We start from the raw sequence: 16606 nt of genomic DNA, 5'->3' as shown, positions 1-16606 counted from the left end.
TAGTAGGTTACATAGCTCACGCACTCACGCAGTTACTGAACCAATAAAAAAGTCTATGGAACTCAAGGTTAAGAGTGCAAGTGTAAGACAATCCCCTTTTTGAATAGATACCAAGAAATAATTATGAAAAAAATATATACATATATTATTGCTAAAATACACGGTACTTAAGCTGATAATGAATAGTTGAAAATAATGACTGACATCTTTTAAGAAAAAACCATATGTTAACGAATTTCTTCTCAATCTAAGCAACTTTACGAAGGCCGCGCAATGTTCTATGAGATTATAATGAGATATAAGAAAATATATTTTAGCATAAGAAAAACAAAAAATTTTAAAGCTCAAATCCAATTTTAGAAAACTTATAATAAAACGTTTATTTTAATTACTATTTTAGGCTACTACGTGAATGAAGGGAGAAGAAATTTAAATTTTCTATTTTTTTTTTTGACACGTGGAAGTTGTGCTTTAGTCAACTGCAGGTAAGATAAAAATGTTGTCGAATTTCGACTGAAAATAAACCTGAAAATGCGGTGTGAAAAAATTGTATAGTACTATGCAGTCACACCAAGCGCATAAAATAAGAGGAAATCACAATAAACTACGTTTGAAATGAACTAAAAGCCGCCTTAAACAGTTCCCTGGTTTTTTGGTTTTTTTTTTTTTTATCAATGTATTCAGTTATAAAAACGCTCTCCTTTTTTTTGTATCATTTGTTGTACAAAAAAAACCGATATCGAAAATCTCTCACATCGGAGAAACGCGTTTGCTGAGCGTATGTTTAGTTAGGTGTGCCGTATAAGTTCGCTGATCCATCTATAAAATTATGTTACACATCTGAAGTTGACGGCAAATTTTAACCAACGAATTGTTGCGAATGAAATTTTCAAATGCGCTTTTTTGAGGGTTTTGTGATATTCAAGGTTTTGGATGCTTTAGGCGGAGCACCTCACCTTTTCAAATGCAACTTCTATTGCAAGAGCCCATCTGTATATTTGGGAACTAGTAACAGTCCCAAAAAAGGAAACAGATTGAGCGGAATAGATGTATAGCTAAATTGAATCGGAGTTTTATGTCAAACCATGGCACGATCTATAGAGTTATTGCTAGATTGCTTTAGACTTTAGCTTTTTGTCTCATGAGACTTTAGATTTTTGTCTCATGACTATTGCAATGAGATTTTCAACAAAAGGCATTTACGCAGACATGCATCATTCGGACCAGGGTTTTACATTGAATAAAATTATTTGAAGGGTTTGAAGCGAAAACTTTCGGTACGTTTTCTCGAATAGATGAATTTAGACTTATACCTTTTGCATTGCGAATTTTTTTATTATACATGCATTATACATGCATACCAGACATTGGAAAAAAAAATTTTTTATATGACTGGAAGTTTTCAAAAAATTCCCCTATGTTTTTTTATACGTATATATAATTGTGGAAAAATTCATAGATTTTATAGCGAACATGCTTTACCAACGGCAGCAGTTTCCAAATGGTCTTCGATCCCAACAATAAAGATGAGTTATACCAAAAAAAAAAAAAAAAAAACAATTTTGAATCATTTACGTAGTTCTGAATGCAAAAGAAAGAAGGTTCACATTTGGTTACGTAATAGCAGCACCGATTTCCCTTTGAATATCGCTGCTGAGAAAAAAGAAGAGAAGAGAAACGGAAAACAGCCTGTATGGCAATGTGGACTGCAAACGACAATAGTGTGTGAACAAGATTCTGAATGAATGCATTCCAAGCGCGTTCAATCGGCGTCCAAACGTTAAGCTTTCAAACTTGATCAATAGGAAGATCATCGCCTTCCCCACACACTAATCTAATGGCCCGTCAACAAATTTAACGAACAATGGTGGGCACTTGAGGGGGGGTAGAAAAAACACCACGAAGTTTTCTTCCTATGTAATATACTTGATGTGATATCCACTGCTGGTTGTTTAACTGAATATTGAAACTACTACTCAACCATGTTTTTTTTTTTCTCCACGACCAGCCACTCAGGGGATGTTGCCTATATGTGCGGACACGGTTACGATCTGTGCTATTGGAGGCCAATGTTCAAGCGTCTCAAAAAGTATTGAGCCGAATAAAAAATCTCCTCAAAGTATGAAAAAGTCAAATAAATGTATTTTACTTCATTGAGTTCGCATCCATACATAGATTTTTTATCACCTATTCCAAGTGCAGCATTACACATAAACTTTCTTCAGATGGTAGTCACAAAAGTAGATAGTTCTATATACTGTTCTTGTGTTGCGAGTATACCGGCTAGAAGTAATACAAAATTCGACCTAAGCCATATACGATTTTCTTAATGAATGAATGAATGAAGTTTTACTTTTCAGTTTTTATTTTATTACTCTTTGTGTCATTCTGTGTATGAAAAAAAAAAAAAAGAAAAAAAGAAACACAAATGCATTGAATTCTGGCCTACCAAGAGAATGCATAGCAACATAAAAGCTCAGTTTTTGGCATATTTTTTACTTTGCTCTCTTTTTTATCGGCGTTTGTTAAAATAATTTTACCCAAAGTTATAAGGAAATAATTGCAACTGGGCGAGTTGTGCCTTTTAACAATGTATTCTGCCGAAAAGAAAAATCAATATGCGTTCTTTGATAGAGATTTACTTTATTAAATGGGACAACGTTGTAAGATATTTAATTAAAGCTCCTTTCATTGGCAAGGGTAACGCCAGTTTGGTATTCACATAAATTACGATAGCTCGCTCTATGCAAATGCTTAGTAATTAAATTTTATTTCATTCAATGCATTCACAAAGGCCGATATGTAGATAAGGTTAAGTCGAGGTTATTATTAGTGGAGAAGAGTAGTAGAGTTGTTCATCACCTTAAGGGATAATATCAAGTTTATGTTCAATAAAAATTCAATAATTTTTATAAACTTATCTAAAAAGAGCTGAACTGGTAAGCGTGAAAAAGGTAAGCGTGACAGCTCTCATAGATTAAACATTTTCTTTTTCTTTTGATCTCTCTGTACTCGCTACGAATCCAAATTTTTCAATTGAAAATTTTCTAAAAGCATGATTCGAAATACGGCGAACATTCAAGGTGAAGGACGCTAAGCTTGCAATAATTTTTTTGAGAAAAATCGAATGGACGGGATTTTGTTCAAAATGTTGTTCCACCTCCAATTTCTATAAATATGTGTTAAGTTATCCAGCGCATTGGAGATACCTAGTATGCGCATTGTTGGGTTCGCTTAATACCTTCACTTTGATTACGTCAGTGAAAAAAACGGAAAGAAAATATTGTCCCTGTGTTTCACCATTAACAAACAACACGCTTCTTCCTAGTTTTAATCCATTTCTAATTGTTGTCCTGAGTTATAATTATTTTTAGATTAAATCACAATCTCGCATGCAACAGAAAATTTTTGAACAAAACAAGGACTCTGCCGAACTGCGCCGATTTATTTATTTATAATCTTAGCATTACCTTCTTTTAGCCTTAAAGTACTAATGAGCAAAGTTAAGCTTAAAGTTTGAAGTATGGCTTTGTAAAGAAGAATATCAATCAAGAATAAACAAAGACCAAAGCGAAAGTAAACAATCTACAATAATTGTACACTTAAAATATTTAGCGAATATAAGTTCAACAATGTATTATAGCTACTTACGAAGTACGTTTTAATGGACTAGGATTCGAGCCCGCGAACGTCGATCGCTAATCTTATCCCTTCAGTTATACGGTAGCCCACATGCAGCAATTCCTAAATAGGTATCTACCATAAAATCGAACAGTGGCTGACTGAAAGATTCGGCGGTGTTCAATCAATATTGGACCAGCTTAGCATAGACTTGTGTCCTATATTGCACAAATATGTCTGTGCTTTGTCAATTGCCCAGAGATAGTCGTAGATTGCTCTACACCTTTTAGTTTGCCTGAGAATCCGCAATTTATTTGTCCTTCCACTGCGAGCTTTGAATAACTTTAGAGTCTTAAACTTAAGGTGTTCGGAAACCCTAATATCCTCTGTTTCTATAACGTATTAAACATAGCTATTTCCGCATGCGTTCCGAACAGACACCCGCCCCTTTCGTGGTTCAATAAAGTCATCCAATATTAGGATAGATAGGAAGAAACAAACTTTTGGCTCTGCGTACGACTTTTTCGTTTACTCCTCTGCGGGACATAGATTCAATTACGTCAACCACCAAAGTCACCACGAGTACCTTTAATCTTCGCTTCTTAGTAACACTACAAATTTACATAAATTTTTTAACTCCAACCGAAGAATGCCCATACATCTCTTCTTTATCCCTCCTAATGGTTTCTGAGCTGAATACTTCCGACGAAGTTTCTCTAGTGCTTACTCCTATTCAGTTAGTAATGACCCATACCAAATAACAAACTCAATTCCAATATCGTATTTATCCATTTCAAGAAAATGATGATGAAAATGTTCAGATGTAATGTTCAAGGTCATTTAAATATAGTTGTGTGCCTGAGCCTGTTAGCATTCCATCACGTATTCCCAAGTCATGCTCTGAGGAATTATATGATCAAAGATTTTTAATGATTCCTTTACGAACCTCTCAGAGTCTACTGCCCCTGTTTCCAAGGGTATCTCTACTGGCTCCCGTACGTATCTCGTATACCCTGCATTTAGTAAAGCGTTTGATTTAGTTAGCCATAAATTCAAAACGGATAAGCACTTTTCTCTATAATAGATCGTTTAGGATTTTGTTTAACCCTATCACCTCTACTCGATTCCCCGTAATATCAGGTATCGCTCAACGCAGTCACTTAGGGTCCTTTCTGTTTACCCCATAAATCGCTTATCTCCCCTCGGTCATAAGCCATATCTTAATGCACGCATTATCTATTTCAATCTGACTTACATAACTTTGTAGCTCTAAATTTTATGAAATTAAATTTTAAAAAACGCAAGGAGCTTCCTTTTGCAATTAGGAGTCCATTCACTACTAATTACTGCATCGGTTCATAGCAATTGGATAATGTGGACTCGTTCATGGATTTAGATCTTTTACTTGACCATAGGCTTTTGCTCTTGTTTTAAGTTGCACATGTAATTATCTGTAAATAAAGCTTAGTTTTATTAAATGGTTGACAAAAGAGCTCGAGGTCCCACACCTTACAAAAACCTATACATGAGCTTAGCGAGAACAATGTTGAGTATGCACGTTTGGCATGAGCCCCTTTCCGTAATCGCTATGTAGATTGAACAGAATCTATTTAAAAGCAATTCTCGTTTTTTGCCCTCAGGGATTTGGGTTGGGGTCCCCTTTCTCCCCTTTGCCGCCTTTTGAAAGTAGACTGCTTTTGCTGGCTGTAGGTTTGCATCTGTGCTCTCTCTATAAATATGTTTTTTGTTCTTTTTTCGATTTATTTTTTCTCTCTTTATTTATACATGAATTTTCTCTTTGGGTTTTTTCCGCATTTTCTTTATTTTTCTTCAAATAGTTTTCAATAGTTATTAATATTTGCATGAGATTTATTTCTATTTCTGAGTTAATTGAACTCAGCCGTTACTTCAGCATTTAGCTAGATTTCGTATCTATACTGAGACTTCGAATTTCTGTCGATCGCCGCTTTTGGAAGCTGGCTGCCTGGGCCAGCACGCGACGACATCGTCACACAAATTGATGCTTGTTTTGGCTGAATGAATGCTGCCTGATATTTTGTCTTGTTATTTAATCACTGACCAACGTCATCTTAACAACGGAACCTGTTATTGATTTCTGCAACCAAAAAGTTCATTGTTTAGTTTCCGCACACGAATTTATCATTTGTTCATTCATTCTGTACATTTTTAGATATCGGTTTGTTGAAATTGTCTATATATAGTTTATATGCCGATATTTTTTCAAGATTTCAAATGCAGGTCATATCCAACATTTTTATGTTTATCAAAAGTAGCACATCACTCAATAACGTCGTTGGATAGCACATAGATGTCGCTTCTATTGACGAATCTATATGAGTTCTAATAAGTAATATAGAGTTCCTTAAGAATGCCTCTGGATTTATTTCAATTTTTTAGTGAGAAAATACACCAGCGAATGTGAAGTAAATGCCGTATAGTCAACTAATGTCGTTCTACTGCCGACTACTCGAAATAAATCAAAGGACCATAATGATGGCATGTCAAGTTCAAGTGCCTACACGCAAATTTTATGTATTGCCGTATGTATGGAAGCATGTGCAATACCTAGAGCCAAATTATGTACCCTCATGTAAGCTTCCTTCCTAGAACGGCTGTCTCCAAACAAGAATTTTCTTATAAGAACTAAGTCTTCATTTGGCACCAAGGCCTAATACTTAGTTTTTTACGATAAACATTGATTTAAAGTCACAGTTTTTGGTGGTAGATGTTGTTGACTCCAGCGCTCTTTCATGATTAAATTATTGATTAAATGACTGTGACAGTGATCAAGTCAGAGAAGGTATGACATGGCGTTCAAAGAACTTTTTATAAAAATATGAAAGGCACATGCCTGACGGGTCTTAATATCTGAGAAAAGGCCTATATATATATATATTGTATATCCGTAAACATATGAACCTAATTGCTGGGTTACTTCAGGATCAAAATGCACAATAACGTTCGTTGTGTGAACATGGAGGAAACAACTGCCGGCATCTTATATCGTATACTTAATGGAGACTTCTGTAGAGTCAACTATAGAGCACATCTGCACCAACCAAAAAAAATATAGAAAGTGATTAGAATGTCGTAATAAAATAACGAAGACTTACCTACTCTCCTATGAAAGTATAAGCATAGCAGTCATTAAAAGTTTAAAATTGATTTCATTTATTCAATTGAAGCATATATAGACAAACATTTACGATTGATTAACTATACATGTCAGGGTAACTCTCTTGCAGCAAATCGATTAAAAAGTCCGTCATCATTAATCGATAAGTCCGATATATATAGTGTCTCCAACTCCCGTTTTTCCCATTACGAACGAACATTGAAGGATATGCTCAGGACATACGAAATGGTGCATAACATGTTCTTGTTTAATATCATTTAAATAGGATCAAATACAAGTTTGAAACTCACTTTTATTGATTTACATCCTTGAAGGCAACTAAAAGATAGTCTTGCTATTGAAATGCCCAAGCATGCTGTATCAACATCAACTGCCCTTGTATAAGATGTGTTTGTTAGTTTTTGTTCTTTTTTTTTTTTTTTTTTTTTTCTTCTTATTTCTGCAGTTGACAATATTTACAGCCACCCGGCAAGTTAAAGTAAGAGGATAAAACGGAAGTTCTCGTGCGTCGTAGGAATATATTTTACGCATGTACCCGGTTGATGCGCCATTAAATTGCTAGATTTGAGTATTCGTGTCTCTGCACATGCAAACATGCATGATTGTGTATTTGTTTACAACAAAAAAAGTATAAATGGCATGACATAAACACGGACAGAATTAAGGCAATATTCAAACACAGCGGAATAAATATCCAATTCTCTAAACATAAAAGTTGCAACTAATAGTTTAACAAACAATATATGTATGTATATATATGTACTTGCATATGAATACGCACACGTCCAGAAGTTAGTAAGGAAATGGTGTCAATTTTAGTTATGCATCTGACGCTATCCGAAAGGCAAACCAACCAAACAATTGCATATACAGACAATGTTGTATAGCATTGTGCGAATATGTAGAGCACGTGTGTTCTGCATAGTGCTGCGTGCTATGTGGTGTGCGGTGTATGCTGTGCACTATTTGCCGTGCCATAACATATTACGGCTGCCTTTTCGGTATATCTTGTCTTGTCGTGTGTCTGCTAAACGCACATCACAAATGCAACCAAGTACGTACGTACCTTCACGTTGTACGATTGTACGATGTTATGGTGCATTTGCTGGCTGTGATATGCAATTTACATATCTTGACGTATTCAAGATGATAATGAAAATACTCAAAGCATTCAAGGTGCTTAAGTAACTCAGCCTTTTTCAAAGTATTCTTTGACCAAAGGTAACAATAGAAAGCAATACACTGGTAACCAGTTATTGAAAGCACACAACTATTACTTTTTGCTGTTGCTGTTGTTATAGACGTTGTTGTTATTGTGGTTGTTGTTGCTGTTGTTGTTTACGCTGAACATCAGCAAATAAACATTGCCTGTGGATTATTAAAGCACAGTGAAGCAACAACACATTTTGCGGTTACGGCTGGCCCTGGTCTGTTCGTTTCTTAAGCTAACCGTTTAAAACCAGCTTGTGGCTTAGCATTCGAATTACTTTTTTCTTGAGTTTCACTTTTCTTCCTTTATAAAATTAATTTTTGTTACACATGGCTAAAGGTTAAAGATACACTGGATTAGTCGCCCGGTTTGACACATTCAAAAAACTGCCTGAACAACCTATATGTCCATGTATAAGAATATAATAAAGCATGTGTGGCCGTCCGGCCGAGTCAGTGAAAAAAATTGAATTATTCTGGTATATTAAGCGTAATAATCCTCCAAATAATTTGCTCATAAATCCCGCTCCAAAAAAAAAATTGAAGTCCAAATTTTTGCCCCATCTTCGAAGAACTGTGTTGCTATAACAGACATTTAACTAAAATTTTGTACATCTAGCACATTTAGGGTCTGACTGGCTCAATGCCAATCGTTTTCAACTAAAAAGAATTCTGCAATTTTTATATATTTGTCCGAGAAGATAAGCTTGCAATAAATCAATTAAAGCAAATACAAGTTACATTATTTTCAATCTTACCTTTTAGAAAGTTCGGCAAGTAAATTGCAGAGAGAGGCGAACAAGGAAGGCAAGGGGCAGTGGTGCGTGTTTGTTATATCATCCTTTGAAATTCTTTTTTGATTCTGCTGACGTAACCACAATCGCATAAAATCGTTACAAGCTACTACCACCACATGTCCTACTCGGCTTTGCTGAGTACCCAAGTGCACAATACCGTGACAGCTGGCCTTTAAAGCCCTATAACAAGCCTTAAAGCCTTTGAAGCAGACGTCTTTCCATTTGTCCTCACTTCTAAGCCGTGTATCAAAATAGCTGCGCGCGACCACTGCTGTAATGAATGCTCGAACGGTAAAAGCATAACACTTAAATAAACTTGCTAGGCAGCGGTCACGTCTCTCTTCGTCTGCTTCTTTCTTCCTGTCCCACGTTTTATTTATGCACTTATACGGGACATCTCCTGAGTGGCGAGTGATAAAATAACAAGAAAAAAAAGTAGAAAAATATCGCCTGCGTGACTGATCAAATAAACCATGCCCATTATTCATATCTACCATACCGCGTTTTGCGTAGGTCGTTTTGAAACAAGTTTAGCTTTTTCACATGCTGCTCGAGCATAAAGTGTTTTATGCTGATACTTATTGTTGGTTTCTTAAGAAAGCCGCGTAAAGCGGCATTAGTTTCTCAGTCTTTCTCTTCCTCGCTATAGGTTTTTTTCAGTGGGCGTCTAGACGAGACATATTTTCTTTCTCATCAGTTCTCATATATTGTTTCTAAAGCCTATAATTCTTTCTAATTTTGATCTTGTTGAACGATGGACTCGATCCCTGAAAACTATAAGGAAACGAATTAATTTTTTCAGGCCAATCTACAAAGTTTTTACTAGAAGAAGAAAACTCTGTAAGATAACTCAAGAATCGTTTAGATTATTTGAAGAGCAAGTTGTCAAATCCTCACAAATACTGCCCTCCAGCTATATCCATATTTAGGCAAAGGGAGAGTTCGAGTTTTGCAACCAATGCAATATTTTGAATAACTGAACATCGGACTTTGAGAGGCTAAAATATATCGATTTGAACCGTTTAAAAAATAATTGAAAAAGGTTCATTGTCCTCAGATACTAGTCCAGAAGCAAAGTCTTTGAATGGCAACCTTTCACTTTGCTTTTATAACTTGTAAAATATATTAAATAAATTTTAATGTTTTTTTTTTTTTGTTTTCCATTTTTTTATTTTTGTAATACAAATGAGTATCAATTTCCTCGCATCTTTGGTGTATAGGAAGCGTAAATATGCTGCATAAAAAGGCTTGAAAGCATATGCAATAAAACGGCAGCTGAAGCAAATGCTATTCTATCAGTTCTATGATAAGTGTTAGACATTAAAAATATGCCACTAGGTACTACAGACATATTTATCTCATTTTCTATACTTACACTTTACTGCAATACTTCCTTGTCCAGGAAGAGGAATTTCCATGTCTTCTTCTTCTTCTTCTTCTTCTTTTTTTTTTTTTTTTGAATCAGTAATGCTCTATAAATAAATTTAAATGACTGTAAGGATTGCTTTGTAAAAAATTCTATGGAATATTTATAGCTTTATTCTTTCAAGTTATTCTTCCCTCTTTGCAGCTCATACGATCCTTCATAGTTTTAGGCAATTTTGCTGCTTTCTTTTAAAAGAATGAATTATTGCTATTATATTATGACTAAATAACAATACATACGCATAGAATTTTAAAGAAAAAAAAATCAATTATGCTGACCGTTGTAATTCCCATAAGTATGGCATATCGCCATTGGTTATAAATATATTACGATAAAGTGGCCATTAGTTTAGAAATTCGAAAAAATTTGTTTTCTTGTATTTCGATAATCATTTCAATGGATTTTCGAGCCGAGTCTTGTAAAGCATTAGATTCATGATTAGCGAAGAATTATAGACCAGAGAAAGAAGATTTGTTTCTATAATCTTATCTGTACTGCAGTTCATCAGATCATCCTTGAGATTTGACTTGAATATTAAATTCAGTCTTCAATCCTTTTTGTAGCCAAATTTCAAATCTAGTGACCTGCTACCGTGAAATCCATGGATTCATTTACAAAAAATTGTAAATGTCTCCAAACCAAATATCTCTTGTTTGTAGTAAGGATTTAAGAATTGCATTAAAATATGTAAAAAAATTGAGTGGACCATGGCCCACTTAAATAAACAACCTACACCACCCTAATATTAATCAAAATAGGCAATTATAGGGAAGCGTTTGCAAAAGTGTTCCTTCCGAACCATTTTCAACAGCATACACCCTTGGAGCAAAACACGTCGGTGCGTTCGTCAAAACATTTTGAAAATTAGGGCTTGTAAGTACAACACAAGAAAACAGGACGGACAAGACAAGCTTGGCAAGTGGATATAAAAAGTGCACCGATCTGAAACATTTTCAATAGCGTTCATCCTTGGGATAAAATACCTTTGTCTACTAAATTTCATCAAAATATGTCAAAAATTTCAACCTGCATCGTGAACAAAAATTTCCCTGGAACGACATCAAGCGGACAGACGGGAGACAGGCAGACGAGCAGACTGGCTTAGCTCGATTTAGAAAATGATTCTGAATGTAACGGCATAAAAAAGTGGGTCTATCTCAAGCACTTCTGCGCGCTGCGTACGTCCTCATGAACATAATACACCATTATGCCACATGCCTCGTAGAGCATACAAATGGATTGTCTGGTCGCACCCCGATCTCTCTTAAGCTAAAATTCCCCATTTTAAATGATCTGAATGATTTTAGCACTGTTTGCGAATTAGGCTTTTCTGTCTGCTTTAACTACTTCTTCTGCTGTATATCGTCTACTCAAGAAAAATTTTGCAAAACAGTTGGAAGAAAAAAGCTTCGTACAATATATACAAACTAAGCTAAATATTTATTTAATTTATTTATTTATTTAGTTATTTATTAAACTAAATTAAAGTAACTTAAGATTAATATAATAATTTGCAGAGTAGTTGTTATGGTGGGAATAAGATTTAGTGTCGTTTTATCGATTATTACCGCTTTAATGCTGGCGTAAAATTCAATGAAGCCGTCAGGAGTTAAGTTATCAATACCATTACCCACCCATTACAGAAGTTCTCTTAGTATAATCTTTCAATACAAAGGACGTATAATGCTAGTAGAATAAAACTTCCCGACAATTGTCTTGGTACCTACAGGCAGAGCATTTCATAACTTCATAGAATTAATAAGAAAAACTGTTTTGAAGGCGCAAGCCACTAAAGATCTATGGTACGTTTGAATGTAACAAACGGAAGTTTGGCACAAAAATGTTCCGGAGTACGAGTATTAATTATTGTATGAATAAAGATGAGGTTCCTAACTTCTAAGTATGTTTTCCAAAATCTTTAAGGAATACAATGATATGCTACTAATATCAAGGAATCTTGCAGCTTGAACAACAAGTAATGAAATAATTTATAAATATATTGAAGGGAATTGGCCCTAAAAGGAAGACTTGCGGAAAACCCGAACATATAGCTCTTATACCCGAGTGAAACCCGCCCAGCATAACATACTGATAACTTTTATCCAGGTAGGACTTGATGAATCTCATTGCTCTGGGATTGAATTTGAAATAAAGCTTCAACTTCTCCAACAACAAATCATGATTTACCACATCGCAAGCTCAACTAAGATAATGAAATTAATCTTGTCATACAGTAGAAGAATATCTTTCAAAAATCTTAAGGCGAGGATTTAAATTGCAAGCATACTCCTGTTTGATCGGCCATTCAATTTTCTAATGTCAGGAAATATGTCATTAGCAGTGATATGAGTGAATATATGTATCAGTGGATTAACTAAGTTTGAAAGGACCATATTTAGAAATCTATTGCTAATACCATCATGTCCAAAAGTATTAGGTGTAATGCATAAAACAGCTTGGCGGACTTCATTCACGGTAAAAATTCCGACTCATTTGTTCGAATGCCTATCTCTTGTAAAATCTTTCGATGGATTTCCTGGATGGAAGTCATGCATTCAATTTTCTAGCAAAGTAAGGCCACTTCTTCGGCGTATTATCGCAAGTACTTTAATCCAGTGTTTAGGGTAAACCTCCCAATTGGCTACACACTTGTTGCTCCTGTCTTCGTCCCTAGTCACTCTAACAACGTTGGCGATGAATTGCAGTGGATGTGATCAATCAAGTAATGTACATTAGCTCATCGACGAAGCTGAAGCAAGTTCTCGCATGTTAACAGACCTTAAGTTCCTAAAGGTGTAGGGATACAGAGACGTCACTCGGCAGCAACATTTGACTTTTTGAAGCGAATCTAGTGCGCACATGTTGGCTAAAATTAGTTCAGAACGAATCATTCAGCAATAGAGAGCAGCACACTTAATGCCGGCCGCAGTGCGCTTACTAAACGCTTCCCAATATAATACGGAACTCCAATGCTTTAGTCGTCATGGCTCGCACTGGATCAGTAAAGAAATTGAGTTTACTTTGTTTATTAGTAAAATTTATAAAATTAACAAAAATATTATATAGCGCTTTCAACGAACAAAGATCCGTAACAACAGGTTTTCGGCAGAAATCGAATCCGTCCAGTAGCGCGCTCCTTAAACTTGGAAAACAAACGCCAATGACAACTCGCACAAGATAAAATGAGAACTTTCGCAGCATGTCTTAGAAAACTTGAGGAGTAACGGCATTCTAGCATTTTTCAAAAATCGCATTTTTGTGAATTTTTTTTTTTTTTTTTTTTTTGAAATAGAAGGAAAGATAATAGATAAGGTAAATAGTATTCGAGGAAATAATTAACCAAAGGTTTCAAAGTCAATTTTGAGAAAATAATAATTAATATGGCAGCGCACTGGACAACGTTTTAGAAAGGTTAGATATGTCAGCAATCAGACATTGCGCTGTATTCGTCCAGCAGAGAGAGATTCTAATCACCCAAATAATTCAAGCTATATATTAACACGGTTAGGACGGCGTTGTACCACCGGTGGCTCACAAGCGAATGCTTAAGCGAATTAGGAAAAACTGCGCCGTCCTTAACGTGTTGAGCAGAAAAAGAATTGATTTTCTTAAAAAGCTAGAGTGGTTTGAACACTTAATGAAAGTTGTCAAGTTGTTTTGTATCGCCTAAAAGATGGCATCACGAACATACGAATATCTTAAATCGCGTCATTTCTAACCTAACGAAACCCGCACAGCAATATTTGTGTAATAAGTCCTTGCATTACTTTTAAGAAACGTTTTCTACTTACAAAAATGATAGAGAAATGGAAAATACCAGTGAACATAACGCTTGAATTCAATGATTTAAACCTTTCTCTACATAAAGTAACAATTTCCCATTTATTGAGTTATTCAGCGTATGGCGACGCTACGACGCATGGAGCTCTAAAAATCGCATTATCAAGTGTCATTACTTTTGTCATTCAACTTGAAGAAATCGACTGCCGAAGCCCATAAAACACGTTCAGAAGCTTATTGTGATGCTGCTCCATCATACCGCAACTGTCAGTTTTCGTTGCAATGGTTTAAAAGTGTGGACGCGAATTGATTGAAAATATCATTTTTTGTGTCAGTTGTTGCAAGAGTTGTCTAGAATACACTGTTGCAGCTCGAATGGCACGTTCTGCCGCAAGGCATAACGAAAAGTAAGATAGCAATTAGTACGACGCAGACTTGATGATGGTTTGAAAATTTCCTAAACGGAAACCACAATTGCGGAGACATCTTTAGTTCAGCAACCAAATTCAAAGTTTATTCAGGACACTGCGGGTTTCTCCACAACCCTAGCTAATCTCGAACTGACGAAGACACTAGGCACAGAACCCTCATTTAGTCACCAACTAATGTCGACAAGCTAGGCTTGCTGGATTCTCAAACGCAATCGCTCCAAGTAAATGGAAACAGGACTACATGTCCATCTTTGCTTTAAAATTAGCACTGGACTTTTTATTTTTATATTTATTGTAAATAAATATTTTTCTTTTTTTTAATATGCAGTCAATAAACTTGTTCCGATCGATGCAGCAAGGCTTGGCTGCCACGCGGCTCCGCAAAGTTGAAGAAGTTCGAAGAAGTATCGATGATACGATCGCTGCCAAACCAATACAAGTTCTTTCGGCACGACATCGCCACGTTGCCAGAAATATCGTAAGGTTATTATGTATTTTACAAATTTTTCTCAATAACTGCCTTTTTCAACTGAGAAAATTGTAGTATATACTGTTAGCGTTTGAATGCCTCACAGGACCATAGCGATCCATAATAGAGAAAATTGCCTTGAAACTTTGCCCTTACGCTCACGTCGGGTTTATCCATCGTTCCGACCTTATGGCTTTTTTATTAGCCAGCTTCCATTAGCCCGGTTCTTCAGCTGTTCTACAAATTTGTGGATCTTATGATTTTAGTATATATTATTATATTTGCAGCATTTCTTCAGTTTCATATTACGCATAACACATACATGTTTCATGCCATCATGCATACTATAATAATGCGGATTATTTGCATAGAGATCTTTGGTGCGTTTGCTAATTAAAGGGACCAAGAAAAAAACAAAAACAGCAATGGAAAAATACCGCTTTCTTTATAAGCGACTTCAATGCAGTAGATCTTGTAAGAATACAACAAATTTTCGTTCCCTTCATAACGACTACAGTCGCTGAAAAGTAATCTTTTACATGCTACGCTTGTTTGTTGCAACAAACTCACACCAAACTGTAAAGCTATTAGCAGCAACTTTAGCCACATTAGGCAAAGATTAATTACTTTGAATACTCTATTAGTACATACTAGCAATGGACTGTTATTCATGATAGGTTTTTTGTCTTTGTCTTTTCTAAGCTTTGGGCCATGGCCCATCGAACGAATATCCTACGTAACCCTATCGTTATTCATACAACCGTTTTTCAAAGTAAGCCGTTACATGGGAAGGGGTCGGAAAAGTGCTGCCGTCTGGACCATTTCCAATTGGATTTGCCCTTGGACGATTAGTTGGTTAAAGACAAGAGAAAAGAACGGACAGCCGAGTAGATGTACAAGTATGCTTAAATCGATAAAAGATGGATTTATCCCAAGTTATTCTGCCTTTTGCTTACATCCGCACAAATTTAACATACCATCCTATCACAAATGACATAGCGTATAATGAAAGAAACTAAATAAAAGTATGAAGCAAGAATGGAAAATTTTACGAAAATAGTAATATCGGTAAGTTAAAGGGTTTGAAGAATGTCGAATTGACGAATGATAAATTCTTCTAAAGTCGTTAAAGATTAGTATAAATAAATAGAAAACAATAAACTTTACTCAACATAAGACAATCTAGGATAAGTTGGTGTGCTATCGAAATTGTACCCAGTGCTGTCATAGATATTGCATACCATTAATGTCTTAACAAATAGATGCGTTTCATGTACGAGAGTTTCTGAACGATTGTGATGATATAACTGCGACAATAACAAATGTGACACAATTTAGAATTGAAGGAATATGCATAAGATTATTATAATGTTTCTCTTTTTTCTCTGTTTTGCTGCAAAAGTTTATCAAAAGTTATGCTTTACTTGCTGAATGCTTTCCCCTTAATCCATAGAGTTGAGAAAGTACGCAAAACAGTAAAAATAAAAAAAAGAAGTTCACAACAACCTTTTGTTTTGTTTTCTTTGACTTTTACAATTGCTTGCAACATGCTAACGTCCTCTTGCTGTGCGTGCATACTATAATATATGTATGTTTGCTTTATATATGAAATACACGTGCAATGAGTTTTCATGCATGTTACTTTATAATGAATTCTTGTTAACATTTTATTATTAAATATAAAAACTCCCAAAAAAAAAAACAAAAAAAAACATT

This window comes from Glossina fuscipes, unplaced genomic scaffold (genome assembly GCF_014805625.2).
Source record: "Glossina fuscipes isolate IAEA_lab_2018 unplaced genomic scaffold, Yale_Gfus_2 28, whole genome shotgun sequence".
NCBI lineage: Eukaryota > Metazoa > Arthropoda > Insecta > Diptera > Glossinidae > Glossina > Glossina fuscipes.
Note: the sequence above shows the minus strand (reverse complement) of the source record.